Genomic DNA, 24,183 nt, shown 5'->3' with positions numbered 1-24,183 from the left:
GCTCACGCCTGTAATCCCAGCACTTTGGGAGACTGAGGCAGGTGGATCACCTGAGGTCAGGAGTTTGAGACCAGCATGGCCAGCATGGTGAAACCCTGTCTCTATTAAAAACACAAAAATTAGTTGGGCATGGTGGCGGGTGCCTGTAATCCCAGCTACTCAGGTGACTGAAGCAGGAGAATTGCTTGAACTCGGGAGGCGGAGGTTGCAGTGAGCTGAAATCGTGCCACTGCATTCCAGCCTAGGTGACAGAGCAAAACTCCGTCTCAAAACAAACAAACAAACAAAAACCTTGAACATAATCCAGAGATTAAATCTCTTCCAATGCAACCTGAAAAAAGAAGAAAAACAATATAAAATATTCAATTTTCCTCCATCCTTTGCCCCAATTCAGAAGTTTAGCCTTTTGCAAGATGGGGGCAGTGATCTCTTCCTTGTTTTCCACTTTTTACCTCTGAGCTCAGGGTGTTAGCACCCTCTGGGCTTCCCTCCCTTCAAGGAAGAACTGGCTGCACTTTGTCAGCTGCCCCTTTTGCTTTTGTCAGCCAACTAGGACAAAAAGGAATCGTGAATTTCTGATGACTACTCCTCCAAGAGCGAATCTGATGGCCTGCCCTCAGGTGGGAAGATGAACCTCTTGATGGATAATCTTGCTCAACCAGATGGCCCTCCCATTAGATTACCTTCAAGGTGTGCTGGCTCCTGCCTTTCCTCCTAAACTCAGTTGGAAATCCCGCCAACTTTCTACATGAGGAGATTGATTGAGGCTCAGAGAAAAGAAGGGACTTGCTGTAGGAAATACACCCAGTTAGTCACAGAAGCAAAACTGGTCCCTGTGTCTTCTGATTCCTAGGCTAAAAGTTTTGGTTTCATACTGTGAAGCTTCTTCCTGCCTTCAGACTTAGTTTGGGTCCTCACAGTCTCCTCTTTGGTCTAGAACTGTATCCAATAGGGTCTCTAGTAGAGTATAGCCATCGTTTACCAAGACCAGAAGCATGTCTAGTGACGGTCTAGAAATCAACTATGTTATCTTCAGGTTAGAGAGCTTTAGTACCGAAAGACAAACATTTGAAGCATAAGTTAAAATAACACTTTCCCACCAAAACAGTTAGTGGTTTGTTATTATTCCTGTGGAAACACCCTGAAAATATTTTTTGAAGTTCTTTGCAAGAATAAACTAGAGAGCTGAGGAGGGGAGGCACAGTAATAACTAGGTACAAGAAATGGTATTGCAGAATGTAGATTATGACTGGGAAACTATAATAACTCAGTCCCTTCTGTTGTCTAAGAGGAAGCTGTGTTTCTCTTTAACTGTAATTGAGTTTTTCATATACGTGTTCTGGAGATAGTAATCAATCTCTGATTTTATCTGAGCTGTCCTTGAATGAATCTGAAACTGTAACTAAAACAGTTTGAAAACAGCCACACAGAGAAAAAGACAACCAGACCAGTTATTTGGTAATGTAACGCATAAACCAAACTAAATTTGTGTGGTATTTTGTAGGTCCTCCTTTGGTCAGGCAAGCAAGGATCAATAATTAACATTTCCCAAATGCCTTAAAATTATTCATTGATCACAATAGCACATCTGTAAAGACATTTCCATATGAGAAGCATAAGGCTCTGATCTGTTTAGATCAGACCACCTGGTCCCCAATTGGCGGCCCCCAATTTACAAGTGAATCATGTCATGTTCCAGACGTTAGTATGTAAGTCAGTTGGAAACCTGGGGCATGCTTCACCATAGAAGCAATATTATTTATGATGATTAGTTTCTTAGGCTAACTGGCAAACACTATTGCCTTTCAATTATACCGTGAATTAGCTTACAAGTCTATTTAAATCATGGTGTAATTGAAGGACAACGGTGTTGGCCAATTAGCCTAAAAAACAAAACAGAGGAGTAAGACCCATATTTCTCAGAAGACAGTGGTAAGGAATCTATGTGAGTGCTGAGATTTAGATTGCAGAACCTGCTAGCAAATCCCCCAAATTCAATTTGCCCCATATTATCTTCATTTGTAAAGGTCTAAACTGGAATAACCTGGTACAGTTCTGTCCATGAGGCAGCTGCTGTAGGGAGACCTGCCCTGAACAGCCAGCTTTGATAATTCTATGATCAGGATACTGACACTCATTTGCTTTGTAATATTGGATGTGTGACCCCCACCCTTACCTGAGTGGCATTCAGGAAAGTGGAGTAAGACCCATGGTGGGGTTGTTCTCCTGGTTTGCTTGAGTCCTGCCCTAGCCTGGCCCTACCACTTCAACCTGGAGAAGGGTTGAAGGAATGGAAGAGAACTCATGAAATAAGGTGTTCAAGTTCCCGTTTTTTTAAATTAAAAAATTGCGTATACACGTAATATATGCCATTGTAAATTGTGACATAGAAAAATTGAAAAAGGAAAATTAAAATGTGTACATAATTCTGCCACCTACAGATAACTTAATATCTTGGTATATATGCTTAAATCATTTTTTCTGTTTATGAGGATACACACACATTTTAAAAAATTACAATGATATACTAATGTTGATTGGTGACTTTAAGAAAATCATAATAATAGTATATTGAAGATTTTTTCATGTCAATAAATATAGATATATTTATTTTAGAAAAGAAAATGTATAAATAAATAATAAATATAGATCCACATCAGCATTTTTAGCAACTGCTTAGTAGCCTATAGTATGGATAAACTGTCATTTGTTTGCCCTCTCCCTTATTGAAAGTCCCGACTCCTTTTTGATGCTCTGCACAGACTGTGTGTTGCTAGAGCCTGCTTGGCTTGCACTGGCTGTGGAAAGCTATTGTTAGCCTCTTTTCCCATCTTCACATTCAGTGAGGTCACACTGGAAGCTTGAAATTGGCCGTGGTGAGTGCATTTACACTGTGGAAATTGGCAAATGCTCCAAATAGGGGATTTAGTTTTTTTTCTCCCAAGAACTGGTGTACTAGCACATTATACAGAGCCCCTCAGCTCATTCCCTGGCTTCACTTTGCCTAGCACAGCTGGTCTGATGAGGGTGGATGGATGGGAGAAAAGGAACTGACAACAAATAATCACAGTAACAACCGGTTCTCAGACTTTGCTAACATAGATCCATTTGTGGCTAATGCTCCTATTGCAAACTGCAGGCATTGTATCTTAACAATCATGTGTAAGTAAATAATAATAAGGTTTTGGAGGCCAAGTGTCTTGGCAAATAAATTAAAGCTGTGTTATCTGTTAACCTAGTAACAAGGTTCAGATTGAATGGATTGTAGATGGGTAGCAAAGTTAGCAAGAAGGGTCTAAAAGAACACAACTGGCATTTTGGCTTTCCAAGGATTTTTGTTTCTGTCAGAGAAAGAATGTTCACCAGGAGAATGGCTCCTGTGATCCCCAAGTGTTTGCTCTGTTTACTGTGGGACTTTAAACCTGTGGGGGCAACACCGTATATCAGGAGCAGCACTTCTGGATTCTTCTTTTTTCAGTCAGGTTTTCTTTTCTTATCAGGTTGTAGTTTTTGGAAAGAGTGGGAAAGAAGGCCAAGGAAATGTACTTACCCTTAGGGATGGCATAGACTTGTCACTTTACAACATGTTTTACTTTTTCCCTTGTCAAAGTAGGAGGGACACAGGGTTAAAGGACACCTTGTTAATCTGAGTCATGTCCCTCTGTCACTAACATAAAAGTACCTCGAGCGCCTCAGAAACTGTTCTACAACATTCCTGTATATTGTTCTGTGTTATTTCTAATAGCATAGTATGGTGCTGAGGAGTGCAGATTCCAGAGTCTGAAAGATCTAGGTTCAAATCCCAGGTCTGCAATTTATAAACTGTGTGACTCTGGGTATGTTACTTAACATCCATTCTGAGCCTCAGTTTCTTCAGCTATTAAATGAGGATGCTAGTGGTGTCTGTCTTGTAGTTTTCTTGTGCAAATCAATCTAGATAATGCATATAAAATGCCTGGTATGATGCCCAGTATTTAGTATAAGTTCAGTACTATTGTGATTTTCCTGTAATGGTCTAGTACTCTCTGTACATTTTACAGAAATGCTAGCTAAAGTACTCCTGACTGCCCTCACGTGCCTCTCTCTAAATGATCTTTATCAAAACCCTGCTGTACACAAAATTATCTCCCCGTGAGCATGATACATACTTTGTAATCCATCTCAGCTTCAGGATTTTTTTTTCTCATGAAACAAACAGCTCTCGAATGTATTCCCTGTTATTCCCATCCTTCTAAGTCTGTCTCCTCCAGGGAGCCCCTCTTGATCACTCCAGCAGTCCATGCTTGTGTGTGCTTTTATAACTGATATCCTTCATCACTTCCAGTCCTTCCTCTTCCTCTCGAGATTACTCACTTGACCCGGAACCATGTCATGCCATGTGACTGGTCTAGAGCTCTTACAGCAGAATTACCATCAAACTCCTGTGTCATTTGATAACTGCTCCAGATGCATAAGAGAGAGCAGCAAGAACTACATCAATTCAACTATGCGTTGAGAATAGGTTTGCCAAATTTAGCAAATAAAATACAGGGTGCCCAGATACATTTAAATTTCAGATAAACAGTGAATGTTTTTATTTTTTTTTTATTTTTATTTTTTTTATTATACTTTAAGTTCTAGGGTACATGTGCATGACGTTTATATCATGTATAACTCCCCAATGCAATCCCTCCCTCCTCCCCCCTCCCCATGATAGGCCCCAGTGTGTGATGTTCCCCTTCCCGAGTCCAAGTGATCTCATTGTTCAGTTCCCACCTATGAGTGAGAACATGCGGTGTTTGGTTTTCTCTTCTTGTGATAGTTTGCTAAGAATGATGGTTTCCAGCTGCATCCATGTCCCTACAAAGGACGCAAACTCATCCTTTTTTATGGCTGCATAGTATTCCATGGTGTATATGTGCCACATTTTCTTAATCCAGTCTGTCACAGATGGACATTTGGGTTGATTCCAAGTCTTTGCTATTGTGAATAGTGCCGCAATAAACATACGTGTGCATGTGTCTTTGTAGTAGAGTAATTTATAATCCTTTGGGTATATACCCAGTAGTGGGATGGCTGGGTCATATGGTACATCTAGTTCTAGATCCTTGAGGAATCGCCATACTGTTTTCCATAATGGTTGAACTAGTTTACAATCCCACCAACAGTGTAAAAGTGTTCCTATTTCTCCACATCCTCTCCAACACCTGTTGTTTCCTGACTTTTTAATGATTGCCATTCTAACTGGTGTGAGATGGTATCTCATTGTGGTTTTGATTTGCATCTCTCTGATGGCGAGTGATGATGAGCATTTTTTCATGTGTCTGTTGGCTGTATGGATGTCTTCTTTTGAGAAATGTCTGTTCATATCCTTTCCCCACTTTTTGATAGGGTTGTTTGTTTTTTTCTTGTATATTTGTTTGAGTTCTTTGTAGATTCTGGATATTAGCCCTTTGTCAGATGAGTAGGTTGCAAAAATTTTTTCCCATTCTGTAGGTTGCCTGTTCACTCTGATGGTAGTTTCTTTAGCTGTGCAAAAGCTCTTTAGTTTAATTAGATCCCATGTGTCAATTTTGGCTTTTGCTGCCGTTGCTTTTGGTGTTTTAGACATGAAGTCCTTGCCCATGCCTATGTCCTGAATGGTACTACCTAGATTTTCTTCTAGGGTTTTTATGGTATTAGGTCTAACATTTAAGTCTCTAATCCATCTTGAATTAATTTTCGTATAAGGGGTAAGGAAAGGATCCAGTTTCAGCTTTCTACTTTTGGCTAGCCAATTTTCCCAGCACCATTTATTAAATAGGGAATCCTTTCCCCATTTCTTGTTTCTCTCAGGTTTGTCAAAGATCAGATGGCTGTAGATGTGTGGTATTATTTCTGAGGACTCTGTTCTGTTCCATTGGTCTATATCTCTGTTGTGTACCAGTACCATGCTGTTTTGGTTACTGTAGCCTTGTAGTATAGTTTGAAGTCAGGTAGCGTGACGCCTCCAGCTTTGTCCTTTTGACTTAGGATTGTCTTGGCAATGCGGGCTCTTTTTTGGTTCCATATGAACTTTAAAGCCATTTTTTCCAATTCTGTGAAGAAAGTCATTGGTAGCTTGATGGGGATGGCATTGAATCTATAAATCACCTTGGCAGTATGGCCATTTTCACGATATTGATTCTTCCTATCCATGAGCATGGTATGTTCTTCCATTTGTTTGTGTCCTCTTTGATTTCACTGAGCAGTGGTTGTAGTTCTCCTTGAAGAGGTCCTTTACATCCCTTGTAAGCTGGATTCCTAGGTATTTTATTCTCTTTGAAGCAATTGTGAATGGAAGTTCATTCCTGATTTGGCTCTCTGCTTGTCTGTTACTGGTGTATAAGAATGCTTGTGATTTTTGCACATTAATTTTGTATCCTGAGACTTTGCTGAAGTTGCTTATCAGCTTAAGGAGATTTTGGGCTGAGACAATGGGGTTTTCTAAATATACAATCATGTCATCTGCAAACAGGGACAATTTGACTTCTTCTTTTCCTAACTGGATACCCTTGATTTCTTTCTCTTGCCTGATTGCCCTATCCAGAACTTCCAACACTATGTTGAATAGGAGTGGTGAGAGAGGGCATCCCCGTCTTGTGCCAGTTTTCAAAGGGAATTTTTCCAGTTTTTGCCCATTCAGTATGATATTAGCTGTGGGTTTGTCATAAATAGCTCTTATTATTTTGAGGTACGTTCCATCAATACCAAATTTATTGAGCGTTTTTAGCATAAAGGGCTGTTGAATTTTGTCAAAAGCCTTTTCTGCATCTACTGAGATAATTATGTGGTTCTTGTCTTTGGTTCTGTTTATATGCTGGATTACGTTTATTGATTTGCATATGTCGAACCAGCCTTGCATCCCAGGGATGAAGCCCACTTGATCATGGTGGATAAGCTTTTTGATGTGCTGCTGAATCCGGTTTGCCAGTATTTTATTGAGGATTTTTGCATCGATGTTCATCAGGGATATTGGTCTAAAATTCTCTTTTTTTGTTGTGTCTCTGCCAGGCTTTGGTATCAGGATGATGTTGGCCCCATAAAAAGAGTTAGGGAGGATTCCCTCTTTTTCTATTGATTGAAATAGTTTCAGAAGGAATGGTACCAGCTCCTCCTTGTACCTCTGGTAGAATTCAGCTGTGAATCCATCTGGTCCTGGACTTTTTTTGGTGGTAGGCTATTATTGTTGCCTCAATTTCAGAGCCTGCTATTGGTCTATTCAGGGATTCAACTTCTTCCTGGTTTAGTCTTGGGAGAGTGTAAGTGTCCAGGAAATTATCCATTTCTTCTAGATTTTCTAGTTGATTTGCGTAGAGGCATTTATAGTATTCTCTGATGGTTGTTTGTATTTCTGTGGGGTCGGTGGTGATATCCCCTTATCATTTTTTATTGCGTCTATTTGATTCCTCTCTCTTTTCTTCATTAGTCTAGCTAGCGGTCTGTCAATTTGTTTATCTTTTCAAAAAACCAACTCCTGGATTCACTGATTTTTTGGAGGGTTTTTGTGTCTCTATCTCCTTTAGTTCTGCTCTGATCTTAGTTATTTCTTGCCTTCTGCTAGCTTTTGAATGTGTTTGCTCTTGCCTCTCTAGTTCTTTTAATTGTGATGTTAGAGTGTCAATTTTAGATCTCTCCTGCTTTCTCTTGTGGGCATTTAGTGCTATAAATTTCCCTCTACACACTGCTTTAAATGTGTCCAGAGATTCTGGTATGTTGTATCTTTGTTCTCATTGGTTTCAAAGAACATCTTTATTTCTGCTTTCATTTCGTTATGTACCCAGTAGTCATTCAGGAGCAGGTTGTTCAGTTTCCATGTAGTTGAGCGGTTTGGATTGAGTTTCTTAGTCCTGAGTTCTAGTTTGATTGCACTGTGGTCTGAGAGACAGTTTGTTATAATTTCTGTTCTTGTACATTTGCTGAGGAGTGATTTACTTCCAATTATGTGGTCAATTTTGGAATAAGTGCGATATGGTGCTGAGAAGAATGTATATTCTGTTGATTTGGGGTGGAGAGTTCTATAGATGTCTATTAGGTCCACTTGGTGCAGAGATGAGTTCAATTCCTGGATATCCTTGTTAACTTTCTGTCTCGTTGATCTGTCTAATGTTGACAGTGGAGTGTTGAAGTCTCCCATTATTATTGTATGGAGTCTAAGTCTCTTTGTAGGTCTCTAAGGACTTGCTTTATGAATCTGGGTGCTCCTGTATTGGGTGCATATATATTTAGGAGAGTTAGCTCTTCCTAAACAGTGAATGTTTTTAAATTTTCTTTAATTTTTAAATTTTATTGACAAATAATAATTGTCTATATTTATAGACTACAGTGTAATGTTTTGATATATTTACATATATCAAACATTGTGAATAATATATTATGCTAATTAATAGATCCATCACCTGACATACTTATTTTTTGTGTTAAGAATATTAAGATACACTATTTAGCAATTTTGAAATATATAAAACATTTTTTAAAGCATGAGTATATTCCAAATATTGTGTGAGGCATACTAATACTAACCTTTTTGTTGTTGTTTATTTGAAATTCCAATTAAAATGGGTGTTCTATATTTTATCTAGCTACTCTAATTGGGAAATGAGCAGAAAGGCCCTAAGAAGGCAAAAGAGCTGTCACAAATCCCCGGGACACAGGGACTCTGACATAATCTATCAATTGAACAAATACCTCCTAAACGATTTTGTCATCTGGCTTCTCTGTCCACCAGGGTATATATGTACAGTTGTGTATAGGGTGCTTACAACATCATTGTTTATTTGGGACACCATTCATAATGTTGACATCAAGATTTATTTATTTATTTTTAACCATTCTCTGCCTTACAACAATAGTGTCTTTCTCAAACAAAGTCAGCACATTATGACAATTTTTGGCAGATAGAATTAAGCATCTTGAGGTAGGGGCACCTTTTTCTAGTTCACATCAAGGTGTCATGGATAGTGGTTACCCTGTACTCATTGTAGATTAGCATAAAATGTGCTGCAGCATTTTTGAAACCGTGGATTGTAACTCATTGATGGGCTAGGAAATCGTTTTAGTGGGTCACGACCAACATTAGTGATGATAATGATGGAATAGAATGGAATAGAATATCAGAGTGTGTTCTACTTAATAAACGTGTTGTCGCTGGGAGTTTCTATTCAGTTTCATATGTGTCTGTCTACTGGATGGTAATAAAAATATATTTCTGTTTGTGTCTCACTGTCAAAAAGGTTTGAAAAGTACTGAGGTGGTGCTAAAGAACTTAAAATCTTGAGACCAGCACATCAGAGTCCAAATCCTAGTTCTGATACATGCTTGCTGTGTAACCTTAGGCAAATTACTTGACCCTTCTGGGCCTTGGTTACCCCATCTGCAATTTGGGGATAATAATTGTACCTGCCTCCAGGGTTATTCTGAGGATTTAATTAATTAATCCATGCAAAGCACTTAGCACAAGGCCTGGCATATAACAGTGGATCAATGCAGTTTTTGCTGTTATTATCAGTGATTAGCCGAGAGCTGAGGGGGTTGGAAGAGACAGGCTCATTAACTGTGGATGAGCAGTGACAGCTGACAGCCAGATGTGGAAAGAAAGGAAATTCAGAATAATGTGAAAGCAGATGAGGTACAATAAAGGATATTCAAAAAATGACCCTGAGTCATCAGGAAGAGGTTAAATTATACCCAGGATGTTCTGTCGAATAAGACAAATTTATAATACATTTAGAAGGCTTTCCAATAAAAAGAATCTAAATAAAAAGAATCTGAACACTTAACAGAAAATATCAATTAATTGGATAAATTAATTTAAATGGAAGTTTTGGTTCTGCAAGTCCAGTTAAACGAGGTACTCCAGTCCGAAATATCTCCTGCAAGCAAATCTTGACTCTCATGAAGGTTGCAGGTTCTCTGAGGGCACAGACGGAATGTTTTATTTCTTCTGTATCTCCTGCAGAGTCAGTTTGAGGCCAAGCACACAACTGTTAGTCCTAGGGTCATCATTCCCCAGGTTAAAATCCGGGGGCAGTTCCCCCTGTCCCCAGTACAGAACACGTCTGCCAACTGTATCAGGTACTAGCCCAGCACTGAGCGTGGACGGGTGGTGGTCTTCCCTTCATCTTGCTCCTAGCTGTCTTTGGGAGATGAGAGATGGGAACAGCAGCAGAGCTTGCAATCTCCTTTCATAGACTGTTGCTGCTTACTTGCCAGGTGCTCGTGTGTGTGTGTGAGAAAGAGAATGAATGAATGAATGAATGAATGAATGCATCTTATGGCTCCAGAGCATTATTAAGCTGTGGTTCAGAATTCTTTGGAATATGAAGATTCCTTTAAAAATAACCATCATTTTTTACTGAGCAAATCAAACAGCTGATCTTGGGAGAGCTTGATAAAGACATTTAAATATCAACAATCATTTTCAAATTCATTTGGGATCTGTGGCATAGCAATCCAACATTCACTTAGCCCAATTTCTCTCAAAGTATGGACGTGTGTAGAGACCCCTTTTTAATGTTTGCAGTTTTCATGAGGTACCTCTTCCTGTCCCACCCTCCCAACTGCCACATCAATAATAGTTGTGCTATTAGAATATAGCGACTGAGGAAAAAGTACATGGCTGAATAAACCTATGAATTCAACTGCACTTTAAATGAATCAATCATAGCTACATCTATCTATATTAAAAATGTAGCACACGTATGAGCAAGACATATTTAGTATATTGCTGTGATAGCTCCCTGCATTCTCCTCTCCTCTCCTTTCTTTTTTTCTTTTTTTCTTTTTTTTCTTTTCTTTTTTTTTATTTTTTTCAGACGGAGTCTCACTCTGTAGCCAGGCTGGAGTGCAGTGGCACGATCTCGGCTCACTGCAACCTCCGCCTCCGGGGTTCAAGTGATTCTCCTGCCTCAGCCTCCCAAGAAGCTGGGACTACAGGTGCACGCTACCACGCCCAGCTAATTTTTGTATTTTTTTTTTTTAGTAGAGACGGGGTTTCATCATGTTGGCCAGGATGGTCTCGATCTCTTGACCTCGTGGTCTGCCCGCCTTGGCTTGCCAAGGTGCTGGGATTACAGGTGTGAGCCACTGCGCCCGACCTGCACTCCTTTCTCTTTGCAGTTGCACAACTTATAATTATTTTATTTACTTGTTAACTAATTTTAATGCCTGTCTCTCCCACTGTACTGTGACCACCATGAGATCAAGGAGTAACTTAATTTGTGCTCACTCTTGTTCTAAGACTCAGCACGAAGCCAGGGCCCTTCTAGATGCTTTTTTTTTTTTTGAAATGGAGTTTTTTTGCTCTTGTTGCACAGGCTGGAGTGCAATGGCACGATCTTGGCTCACCACAACCTCCACCTCCCAGGCTCAAGCGATTCTCCTGCCTCAGCCTTCCCAAGTAGCTGGGATTATAGGCATGTGCCACCAAGTCCAGCTAGTTTTGTATTTTTAGTAGAGATGGGGTTTCTCCGTGTGGGTCAGGCTGGTCTCGAACTCCTGACCTCAGGTGATCCGCCCACCTTGGCCTCCCAAAGTGCTGGGATTACAGGCGTGAGCCACTGTGCCTGGCTTATTACATTTCTGCTAAATGAGGGGATGAATGGCATAGCTGCTTATGCAGCTTCTGGGCTTTTGTATGGTTCTGCTGAAACCAATCAGAATTGAGCTTTCCTAAGTCCACCCCAAGGCAAAGGGCAATACTCTTATAGGTGAAACTACACACATATGATCTAGAGTGAGAGAAATCATGTGAGTGTTGAGCATTGTCAGAACTTTATTAAATATACATTGTATTAGTTCATTTTCACAGTGCTGATAAACACACACCCGAGACTGGGCAATTTACAAAAGAAAGGGGTTTATTGGATTTACAGCTCCACATATCTGGTGAGACCTCACAATCATGGTGGAAGGCAAAAGGCACTTTTTACATGGCGGTGGCAAGAGAGAATGAGGGCCAAGTGAAACAAATTTCCTCTCATCAAACCATCAGATCTTGTGAGACTTGTTCACTACCAGAGAACAGTATGGGGGAAACTGCCCCCATGATTCAGTCATCTCCCACTGGGTCCCTCCCACAACACATGGGAATTACGGGAGTACAATTCAAGATGAGATTTGGGTAGGGACACAGAGCCAAACCAAATCATACATATACAGTGCACAACTGGGAGATAGAACAGCAGATTTATTTTAGTTACATGGGTGAAAAGATAGTGTTCGAGCCAAGATCAAAAGGGCAGGTAAGAAGGCAACTAAATATGTTTCCTTTCTTCCCTCCATGTATGAAGGAAGTTATCTGGACAGAGTGGACTGCAGGAACCCAGACCCTACAGTGGAAAAGAAAAGGATGTGCTAAAGGAACAAGAGAAGGCTGGTGGTGCCCACTGAACAAACTGATGGTAAATCATTGGCCTCTAAAGAGTGTGGTTCTTGGGATACAACACAAATTAAGTTTTATTTCTTATTTTGAGTGAGTAGCACATGCATATTGTGTGAAATTCCAAAGCACCAAAGGGCAGTGAAAAGTGCGTTTTTCTTCCATCCAGTCAGCCCTGCAGCTGCCAGTCCAGTTTCCTTCCTAAAAGGACCGTTATTGTCAGTTCTTAAGGGAAAATTTACACTAAGGAAAGTTTGCGGGTTCTGTTTGTGTGAAATAAATGAATACATAAATCAGTAAACTAATAAGTAAGTCAGTATTTTCCTATTTTTCACTTTCTTGAAATATACACCAGTAACATCTTGGCAACCATCCTTTATCACATCTTCCTGCGCATGTGTGCCTGTGCGCACACACATGCTATTTTACCTAAAGAGTACTACAGAATACAAGTTTTCACTGTGGATACCTTTTTAAAAAATGTGAAGCCTTTGTTCCTACCCTTTATATTGCTCCCAAAAGGTAACCAATGTGAATAACCTGGTAAGTATCTTTTCATGTCTTCTTCCATATTGCATAATTATATAGAACATTTATATTACATATACAAAAGGGAGGTTTTGGTTATTTGATTTTACAACAGTGGCATCCAAGTATCATATATATACTACTACATCTTGCTTTTTTCACTTAATAATACCCCATGGAAACCACTTCATTCCTTTAAGTTCTGGCATGAAAGGCCATGGTTTGGATATGCAGTTCACTCAGCCATACCCCTTCTCACAAACATACCTTCCATTTCCAGTGCTTTTATTTCTGTGGAGTAGATTCCCAAGAGTGGCTTGCTAGGATGAAGTGTACCTATATATTTAATTTAGCAGATAATACCAGATTCTGTTCCAGACAGGCTATAACAATTTATATTTTTACCACCAATATAGGAGAGTATACTTTCTCCAGCATGTTCACATTCACTTTTGTAAAAAAACAAAATTAGATAACCCTTCAATTTTTTGTCAGCTATTTGTTGACCCAAATTGGGAAATATTTTGAGCACTGAATATACTTGAGTAGATTCTCCTTCAAGGCCAGAGACCTGACTAAGAAAATGCTTTGACTTTATGCATTTGACTTTAACACAAATTGGGTTAATAATCAACATGATAACTACCAATTGCTAAGAACATCTGTTGCATTCAGTATTTGCTAAACATTGTCTCATTTAAACTTTTAAGAGCGATTAGCAGACACTCTTACTCCTTCCATTTTACAAATGAAGAAATGTAAGTACAGAGAAGTTGAGAGATTTACCAAAGGTCACACAGCCAGGATGTGGCAGAATGGGTCGTTTAAGTTCAGCATGGGACTCTTATCTACAGTGCCGCTAGACTTTGATTAGCCTGTATACCTTTGGGCTACTGGAGGTTAAGGCTAGGCCTGACCTTTGTAAAGGTGTGCATTTGCTTTCTGCAGACAGTGAAAAATGAACTGGGAATACAGTCAAGGTCCTAAGTGCCCTGTGTTTGGACCTGACCAACTGGATGTGGGCAGCTGTGTCTTGCAGCTCTTGAGAAGGTCAAGTCCCTCCTGAGGAGCAAGAGTGTCCACTTAGCCAAGGGAAATCACAGTTCCAAGAAGAGAGGCTGGAGTCTGTTTGTGCAGTGTTCATTGAGATGCTGGATTTTTGTCTCCTGTCCCCAGGCAGAATGTCTGTCATTCAGGAATGGGAAGTCTTTCCTTAAGTGCTCTTTCTCCACAACCACTTTGCTTCCAAAAGCTTTCTAGCCTATCTCAGCAAAATAAGGCAGGTAAAGTACTTCTGGAGAAAAAAGGCTCAGAACAACTGATGGCCAGGTCTTGAGTCTGCTTCATCCCTGCAGCTCTGTTTCTGTGTTGACAGGACCAGAGCATGGTGCATTCTTTAATATCACTGTGATAGAAGTGCTTATTTAAATGGAATTGTGGAGGCGATTAATTTCCTCCGCACAGAATTCCAGCCAATATTCCCTGTGAGAGAAAGTGAAGGACACACTGCAATTCTACCCCAAGAGATACTTATAAAGAGAATCAGATGTAGATTGGTTCATCAAATAAAGAAAATCACTGATATTAATGCTCTGGCTGGAAATGGTTTCACCTTGATAGGGTAATCAAAATAACTACAGTTTATTGAGCACTCAGTAAATGACAGGTGATTTGCATATATTTTCTCATTTTATCTTCACCACAACCCTAAAGAGGTAGGTACCCATTACTGTGTCCATTTTGCAGATGAGCCAGTTGAGGCTGGCGGAGGGGGTCGGTGGCTTTCTCTGTCTGAGATAATATTGTGAGTAACTGGTGGGAGCTGAGACTAGAAATCAGGAGTGTCTCAGCCTTCCTTAACCTCCTTGACTCCATCCCCCTGAGCCTGCTCAGGATTTTGGAGCTATCTTATTTTTGGGGGCAGTTGCATCTAAGCATCGTTAGACATTCATAATAACCAGAGATCTGTTATGAACTAGGCACTTCACATCTGTCTTACACAGTCTGTATGACTCTAAAATCTGAGCTGTCTGTTCTTGATTCTCTACCACTCCTATCTCTACAGATAAGTTTTCTTAGCAATACTGACCAAGGGAAAAAGAGAGAAGGCAAAAAAAAAAAAAAAATCACAAAAATCAGGAATGGAATAGGGAACTTCACTAAAGGACCTGCAGTCATCAAAAGATAATAAGAGAATGTTACAAACAAGTACGAGCACATACATTTGACAACATAGATAATGTGGACTACTTCCTAGAAAAATGCAAATTTTAAGGGAATATTACAACAGTACGAACACATACATTTGATAACATAGATAATGTGGACTAATTCCTAGAAAAATGCAAATTTTCACAAGCCACCCAATATGAAATAATTTGAAAAGCCCTATAATTATTTTAAAAATGGAATTCATAATTTAAAACTCAAATATCCAGAGTAAGATGGCTTCACTGAGAGATTCTACCTTGTGTTTAAAGAGTAATCAATGGCAATTCTTCACAATCTCTTTCAGAAATAGAAGAGTAGAGAACACTTCTCAATTCCTCATATGAAACTAGTATTACTCTGATATCAAAACCAGGCAAAGACAGTACAAAAAAAAGTCTACAGACTAAGATTCTTTCTAAATATAGATGCAAAAATCCCTAACAAAACATTGGCAAATAGAATTATATATAAAAAGAATTGTACACCATTACCAAGTAGGTTCATTCCGGAATGTAAGGCTAGTTCAACATTGAAAATCAATTAATGTAATCAACAGGTTAAAGTCGAAAAATATATGATTATATCAACTGATGCAGGAAAAGTTTCCCAGAATTCAACTTACTTGTGATAAAATCTCTCAGCAAACAAGAAATAGGGTACCACTTCCTCAATGTGATAAAGGATATCTATAAAAATCTACAACTAACATTACACTTAATAGTGAAAGGCAGAAGTTTTTCCCCAAAGATTGTCAATAAGCAGGAATGTCTGCTCTCGCAAGTCTTATTCAACATAAGACTGGAAAATGTATCTAGTTCAATAATGCCAGAGGAAAAAAAAAATAAGACATGCAAATCGGAAAAGAAAAATCAGCCATCTCTGTTTGCAGTTGACATGATGATCTACATAAGAAATCCAAAGGAATCTACACAAAATGCATAAAGTTACCAAGTGAGTTCAGAAGTCACAGGATACAAAATAAACTTACAAAAAGAAGTTACATTTTTATATACTATATACCAGTAATGAAGATGTTTAAGTTAAATTTCAAAAGTACAAGATCATATGACACTACTCAAAAATGATATACAGAACATGTATGTTTAAAAGTACAAATAGTAATAAAAATAATAGAATATCTAAATGGAGAGGCATATGTACTCATGGATTGGAAGTTTCAATATAGTAAAGACGTCATTTCTCCCCAATTGGTTATAAAATTTTGTCCAATTCTTATCAAAATCGCTGCAATGTTTTATCTAAATATAGAAAAGATTTTTATGAAATGGCAAGGAAATGAGAATAGCTAAAACAATTTTGAAAAAGAAGAAAGTAAAAGGAATAACTCTATTTCAAAACTTCTTATATAGGTACAGTCATCTAGACTGCATTGTGTTGACTGAGGGATAGACTTATATATCAGTGGAAGACAATAGAGAACCCAGATATAGCACCACACAAGTTCAGCCAACTAATTTTAAAATAGTAATAAAATATAATAGCAACATAAATATAATAAACTGTTAATAAAATTATATAACAAATTTCTAGATTTATAAAAAATTGTGAAGATATTACAGAGTTTTCATATAATCTGCAACCAGTTCCCCCTCTTATTGACACTTTAGATGAGTATAGCACATTTGTTACAACTGATGAACAAATATAAATTAACTAAAGTGCGCACTTAATTCAAATTTTTTAAAGTTTTTACCAAATGTTTATTTCTAACCTGGGATGTCATCCAGAATACTATATTCCATTTAGTTATCATGCCTCCTTAGGGTCTTCTTGATTTTGACAGTTTCTCACTTGTTTTTGATGACTTCGGCAGTTTTGAGGAGCACTGGTCAGGTATTTTCCAAAATGTCCTTCAACTGAGATTCATCTAATTGTTTTCTTGTAATTAGACTGGAGTTATGGTGCTGTAGTTTTCATGTGGTTTGTCCCTGCCAAAACTCATGCTGAAATTTGATTCCTAGTGTAGCACCATTGGGTGGTGGGGCCCAGTGGGAGGTGTTTTGGTCATAGGGGTGGATACCTTATGATGGATTAATGCCCTCCCATAGTGGTGAGTGAGTTCTCCCTCTCATGGGAATGGATTAGAGCCCATGAAAGCAGGTTGTTAAAAGAGTCTGGCTGCCTTGGCTTCTCTCTCCTCTTGTTTTTCTCTTACCATGTGATCTCTTTGTACCTGTCCACTCCCCTTCTGCTTTCCACTATGATGAGTGGAAGTAGCATGAGACTTTCACTGGAAGCTGAGTAGACACAAGCACTATGCTTCTTGAGCTTCCAAGCCTGCAGAATTGTGAACTAAATACATAGACTTCTTTTCTTCATAAATTACCAAGCCTTAAGTATTCTATTATAGCAACACAAAATGGACTAGGACATATGGGTTTCTGGGAGGAAGACCATAGAGGTAAGGTGCACTTTCATCACAGCATATCAAAGATACCTACTATCAATATGAGAGCACTGTTGATGTTGACCTTGAACCTGGCTAAGATAGTGTTAGGTTTCTCCACCGTAAAGTTACTCTTCCCCCTTTCTATACTTTACTCAGAAGAAAGTCACCACATGAAGGTCACACTTATGGAGTCAGACAGTTATATTCCACTTCATTTAGGGTGAAATATCTATATAAATTATTTGGAATTCTCTGCCTGGATATTATTTCTTTTTCTTCATTCATTCATTCATTCATTCACTCACTGAGTTATACCAATATGGACTCATGGATAACTTTTTATACTTTAGAATATAATCTGATATTACTTTATTTTGTTGCTCAAAGCATTCCAGCTTTGGCCATTGGGAGCTCTTTTTCAGTTGTCTTTGTATCCCTTTAACACATCCCATCATTATTGGTCCTCCCTCCCTTTTCCCTTCCCTTCCCTTCCCTTCCCTTCCCTTCCCTTCCCTTCCCTTCCCTTCCCTTCCCTTCCCTTCCCTTCCCTTCCCTCCCCTCCCCTCCCCTCCCCTCCCCCCTCCCCCCTCCTCCCTCCCTCCCTCCCTCCCTCCCTCCTTCCTTCCTTCCTTCCTTCCTTCCTTCTTCCTTCCCCTCCCCTCCCCTCCCCTCCCCTCCCCTCCCCTCCCCTCCCCTCTTTCTTTCCCTCTTTGCTTCCTTCCTTTGTTCTTTTGAGTAATTTCTTACTTTCAGGCACTATAGGATACTCTGTGCTCATCTTCAGTATTTCCTGCCCCAGTCCTAGAATCAGCCATTTCTCCAAGGATCCCTGATCTTTTTTATTGGAGAATGGTAATAGAATCAAAATACGCATGCAGGAAGTGTTCTTTGCTACTGGGGTGTCATTGTTTCTAGGCCTTCTCACCTGATAGAGCCAGGAAATCTATGTGTATATAATAATGTGTATATATACATATTTATAAATGTTTTTATATATATTAATGACTTGCCACTTCTTGCTTCCATTTTGTAGTCTAGCAAATCAAAATGCCCTAATCTCGCCTTAATCTTATTTGCTGGTTATCACCTCTGGACCCTTGTTTATGCTGTTACCCTGCTTTGCCTCCTCCAGGAAGCTTTCCCTGTCATCTCTAGTCTGTGTTATGTGACCTTTATCTGTGCTTCCATGGCACGTGTTCATTTCTTTATCACTGCACTATTGTGGAATATTTGAATGACACTTTGTCTCTCTCCTCAATAGAATATGAGTTCCTTGTGTGAAAGGACTGGGTCTTATCATTATGATATAATCAGCACTTGTCTCAGGGTGTATATGTTCAGCATCTTTCACAAAGGAAGGTGAATATACACTGTACAAGTACAACTAGAATTTGTTGATGAATCAACTTCTTCAATGAGGAATTCTATTACTTTCTATTGAATATTTACTATATTTAATAACTGAGCTGGAGGATTGTTTTGGCATTGTTTAACTGGAATTTAGTTGGATAATTGGGACTTTCAATATAAGTAGAGGCAATGGGAAATTAAAGTTAGTCTCAAAGGAAGGGGAATTTGTTGGATGGTATTCCATTTTCCCTCCTCATTATGTCCTGCTACACACCTAGTTAATAGACAAACAACAACAAAAAAACCCAATTGCTTACTGACCTCAGTAGTGAACTCTAAATACCACCCTCTCCTATGCAAGGTCTTTGAGAGGCCTTTGCCTAAAAGCTATTAATTAAAATATAGATCCTACCCTTTTCCCACAAACTCTCAGATTTTGGCCCTTCCAAGTGGTCCCACTTTGTCCTTGCCTTTTGCTTTCATCTTCATAGAAATAGAGCTTAGCCTTTTTTCTTTAAGTTCTGCAAAGATTAATTCCAATTAATGCAGTAATATTCACTTACCTGCCATGCTTCATGTTGACTAGACAAAATGGGGGACAGCTGTTCCCAGTCATTTTTAGTTGGAAAAATTCTAATCTGAGCCTCCATCATCAAGGTGAAGATGGCTGTGCAATTATTTACTTTAATGACAAGCCTAGGGCTGAGCTGGGTCAGGAATTTTGGTACCTGCCTGCTTTATCACAACCTTGGGCAGTAATCCTCTCTTAACATGCTAGCGTGAATTTCCCTCAAGTTAACTTTGCATGATGATATTTTTTCAAATCAAAACATGTTGAAGCTATTTTAACTCTGGTGCTTATATCTCTAGGATGCTATAAAATTCTAATAATATTGAGAAGAGTATTTTGAAAACCTGTTTCAATTTTATTTTTTAATTCCATGGGTTTTGGGGGAACAGGTGGTATTTGTTTACATGGGTAAGTTCTTTAGTGAAAACTGTTTTTAAAGAAGAGTTTAATCTTTTGTTTTATTCATGTGACCAATTGATAATACAAAAGACTTGAGCCATCAGATGATACCGATAGATTTTGCTCTAACAGCTCTCTGTGTAGACCTTCCTTTGTAAGAACTAGTGACAGAAGATCACTATGTAGGAATTAATAGTATCAATGAGCAAGAATCATTTTATGCTTATTTTTAGTAGAATCAAGAGAACTCCCTTCTGAAGCGTTTACAGATTTGTAAATTATGTACCAAAATCAGCAAGATTTTGAGAATGCCGGTGAATTGTTAGTAAAGAACTAGTGCTCAGCTGCTCTGCCAAAGCAAGACCTATAAGAGGGGAGGAATATCTATCTACCATAAGGAATTTGTCTTGAAATATGACATTTTAACTCTTACTTGAAACAACTCCAAGTGAAGGACACAGATTTGTATGGGTGTTGTTGTAATGGTCCTTATAGGAATGCAGAAAGACCTAGCTTTTTAATTGATGTATCAAAATCTGCAAGCTTTTGCTCGCTAGTGGTTGATTCTAATATGAAAAGGTTGAAAAGATGGTTACTTTTCCCACATGACTCAGATGAGTACTGAATTGAACAAAAAGTGGGCAGTGGTCATGGTGTTATGTGTGTATGGTGGGCAGGAGGGAATTAAAAGTAATGGCAGCAAGGCACAGCATCTCACTTCCTTCACTTTGAGCTTCCCTTATTAGCCCTTCTAAGCATTCCATCATCATATATATTTTTTTCTTTTCATGATTACTTCTATTGTTCTCTGCCCAAATCCCATCATTCTAGGCCAGGCCCCATTCTTAACTTCTTCGTTATACAGCTATGATAATAGGTATACATATATTGAGCAATGTACATGGTGAAACCCTGTGGGAGACATTCTACACTCATGATAATGTTTAATCTCCACAAGACATTGTGGAATTAGTAGAAAGTGGTAGGAGATGATTTGAAGAAATAAGGAGAAACCAGATCAGGTAGGGGCTTGTGGGCCCTGACAGTAATTTAGATTATTCTGAATGTGAATGGATGTCATTGGAGGGTTTTGAGCAGTGGAGTGATACAGTCTGACTTATATCATGAAGTGAGTTCTCTGGATGTACTGTAAAACGTTGATTAAAAGGGATCAAGAGCAGAAGTGTGAAGACCAGTAAGGAGGCTTTTGGAATGATAATGAAAAGGTAATGGTATCTTGGGTCAGGGAAGTAGTGATGGAAATGGTAAGAAGTGCTAGATTCTAGATATCTTGTGAAGAATGAACTGACACTTCAGGCTGATGGGTTGGATGTAGGATAGTGACAGAAAGGGAATTAAGGATGACTTGAAGGTTTTTGGCCTGACCAACTGGGTATATGGTGATGCCATTATTTAGATGAGGAACACTGGGGGACAGTTTGGGCGAGACTGAAAACCAAGAGTTCAACTTTAGGCATGTAGAGTTTGAGATGCCTATCAGATACCCAAGCGGAGAAGTAAGGTAAGTAGTTGTATATATGAGTCTAGAGATAAGAAAAATTTAACTGCTATTACCACTCATTGATAGGGCTAGAATATTATAGGAAGCAATTGGCCTGGGAGGTGGGGGAATAGAAGACCAAAGATTTACTTTTCTTGTGAGGAACTGGCCCAAGCTGCCATTGGCTCTACTATATCTTCAATATCACTATGTAACAGGAGTTTTGAAAATCTGTTATAAGACCTGTTCTGGACAACTGTCCTAGAAACTATGTAGGAGCAACATGAAATGACAATAAAAAGGAAGAATGGAGAATAGAACATGTGGAAGAAAAATAAAATTATATTCTATTCAAAATGAGCTTCTACACCAAAATTTCAAAACACATGTAAAGTATCTACACTTAAGTGAGGTCACCAAGGAAATAAATAATCAGAATATGAATTCATTCAGAATAAATTATTTTATGAAAAGATATGTCATTTAAAAATATGTTTAGGATGCTGAAAGAGGTAAATGAACAACTTTTATTGAAAATAGAAAATTATGAAGTAAACAAGCGTAAAGAAATGAAAAATGAGACCACATGAATATAAAAGAACCAGTTAGAAATCCTGGACATGAAAAATAGTCATTTAAATAAAAAATTCAAAAGAACATAAACTTCGGGTTGCATATAGTCAGAGAGAACATATCAAATTGCAAGATAGAGTACTGAGAAATTCTAAATATAGCAAAGAGAACGATTTTTAAAAAATAGAATTATGACATATGAGCTATAGATTGAGAGGTTTCAACAAATATTCTATAGGAATGACAGAAGTGGTGAAGAGCATCGCAGAGAAGTAATGTTTGCTGATATAATAACTGAAAAACATCCATAATTGAATGCCTGAGTTCTCAGTTCTGTAGTACATGAGTATTAAACAGGATAAATGAAAATATACAGCTAGACACATCATAATATAACTGCAGAGCATTAAGGATTAAGATACTATCTTTAAAACTACCAGAAGCTGGGCGCGGTGGCTCAAGCCTGTAATCCCAGCACTTTGGGAGGCCGAGACGGGCGGATCACGAGGTCAGGAGATCGAGACCCTCCTGGCTAACACGGTGAAACCCCGTCTCTACTAAAAATACAAAAAACTAGCGGGCGAGGTGGCGGGCGCCTGTAGTCCCAGCTACTCCGGAGGCTGAGGCAGGAGAATGGCGTGAATCCGGGAGGCGGAGCTTGCAGTGAGCTGAGATCCGGCCACTGCACTCCAGCCCGGGCGACAGAGCAAGACTCCGTCTCAAAAAAAAAAAAAAAAAATTAAACTACCAGAAAACGTTGATTACCTATGAAAGAATCAATTAGACTCACAGTATATTTATCATCAGTAAAAAATAGTATTATCTTAAAGTGCTAGATAAAAATAATTTCAAGAGTGAGGGTAGATGAAAGTATTTTTAGACATGCTCAGCCTGCTAGTTTACAGGTCAGAGAGGCTCACTAAAGGAAGTCTTGAAATACGTACTTAATAAGAAGAAAGGGCGAGTTTAGAATATAAGAACAGGTTGAAAGAGCATAGACATGGAGTCAACGTAAATGCCCATCAAAGGTAGACTGGATAAAGCAAATGTGGTCCATATACACCATGGGATAATATGCAGCTATAGAAAAGCACAAGATAATATCCTTTGCAGCAACATGGATGGAGTTGCAAGCCATTATCCTAAGTGAACTAATGCAGGAACAGAAAATCAAACACACATGTTCTCACTTATAAGTGGGAGTTACACATTGAGTACACATGTGATCTGGTGTAGATCTGTGTCCCCACCCAAATCTCATATTGAATTATAATTCGAATGTTTGAGGAGGTGCCTGGTGTGAGGTGATTGGATCATGGGGGCAGATTTCTCTTCTGCTGTTCTCAAGGTAGTGACTGAGTTCTCATGAGATCTGGTTATTTAAAAGTGTGTAGCACCTCCACCTTTGTTCTATTTCTCCTGCTTCGGCCATGTAAGACCTGATTGCTTCCCCCTCACCTTCTACCATGATTGAAAGTTTCCTGAGGCCTCCCCAGCCATACTACCTATACATCCTGTGGAACTATGAGCCAATTAAACCTTTTTTTTTTTTTTAATAGAGTACTTAGTCTCAGGCATTTCTTTATAGCCGTGCAAGAACAGACTAATACAACATGGATACCTAATAATCAGTATCAGGTGCTGATTGAGTATCAATCAGTACAAAGAAGGGAATAATAGACACCAGTGCCTACTTGAGGGTGAAAGGTAGGAGGAGGGTGAGAATAAAAAAACCACCTGTCAGGTACCATGCTTATTACCTGGGGGATGAGATCATCTGTGCACCAAACCCCTCCAACATGTAATTTATCCATCTAACAAACCTTCACATGTACCCCTGAAACTAAAAGTTAAAAAAACTAAAAATATATTATATATTTAATAATTGAATGTAAGAATTACTTTTGATGTTTGAGAAAATACAAAATTAATGCTCAAGATAAAATGAAAAATATTAGAGTATTAGTTTGAGGTTATAATGTGCCAAGGTCTACATCATATTCAGTAGGTGAATGAAAATTCTAAATAATTTTAGGTTGTGTTAGAAAAAGGTACAATTTTATATATCCTTAAAATATTAAAAATAACCAGTAAAAAACTAGAAATATTATCTATAGCTTCAAAATATGTAGAGAAAAAATATAGAAAACTTTATAAATCAAACTGAAAGTCAAAAGAGAAAAAATGAAACAAAATGATGCTATACAAAAAAACATAAAATGAGAGAAAATTTCTAAAAATGTCAGCAATCATTATAAATGTGA

The 24,183-nt window shown here is 38.6% G+C and overlaps 1 long non-coding RNA gene across 1 annotated transcript; it reads left to right on the top strand.

Annotated features, from left to right (window-relative positions):
• The first annotated feature begins 22,916 nt into the window (after positions 1–22,916).
• Positions 22,917–23,704, top strand: LOC117077967. The gene is made up of 3 exons (XR_004434879.1): positions 22,917–23,141; positions 23,268–23,270; positions 23,580–23,704. It is a non-coding gene; the product is annotated as an uncharacterized LOC117077967 (long non-coding RNA).
• Positions 23,705–24,183: the final 479 nt, after the last annotated feature.

The sequence above is a fragment of the Trachypithecus francoisi genome, unplaced genomic scaffold (genome assembly GCF_009764315.1).
Source record: "Trachypithecus francoisi isolate TF-2019V2 unplaced genomic scaffold, Tfra_2.0 Lachesis_group6, whole genome shotgun sequence".
Taxonomy (NCBI): domain Eukaryota; kingdom Metazoa; phylum Chordata; class Mammalia; order Primates; family Cercopithecidae; genus Trachypithecus; species Trachypithecus francoisi.
Note: the sequence above shows the minus strand (reverse complement) of the source record. Positions and strands in the feature narration are given on the sequence as shown.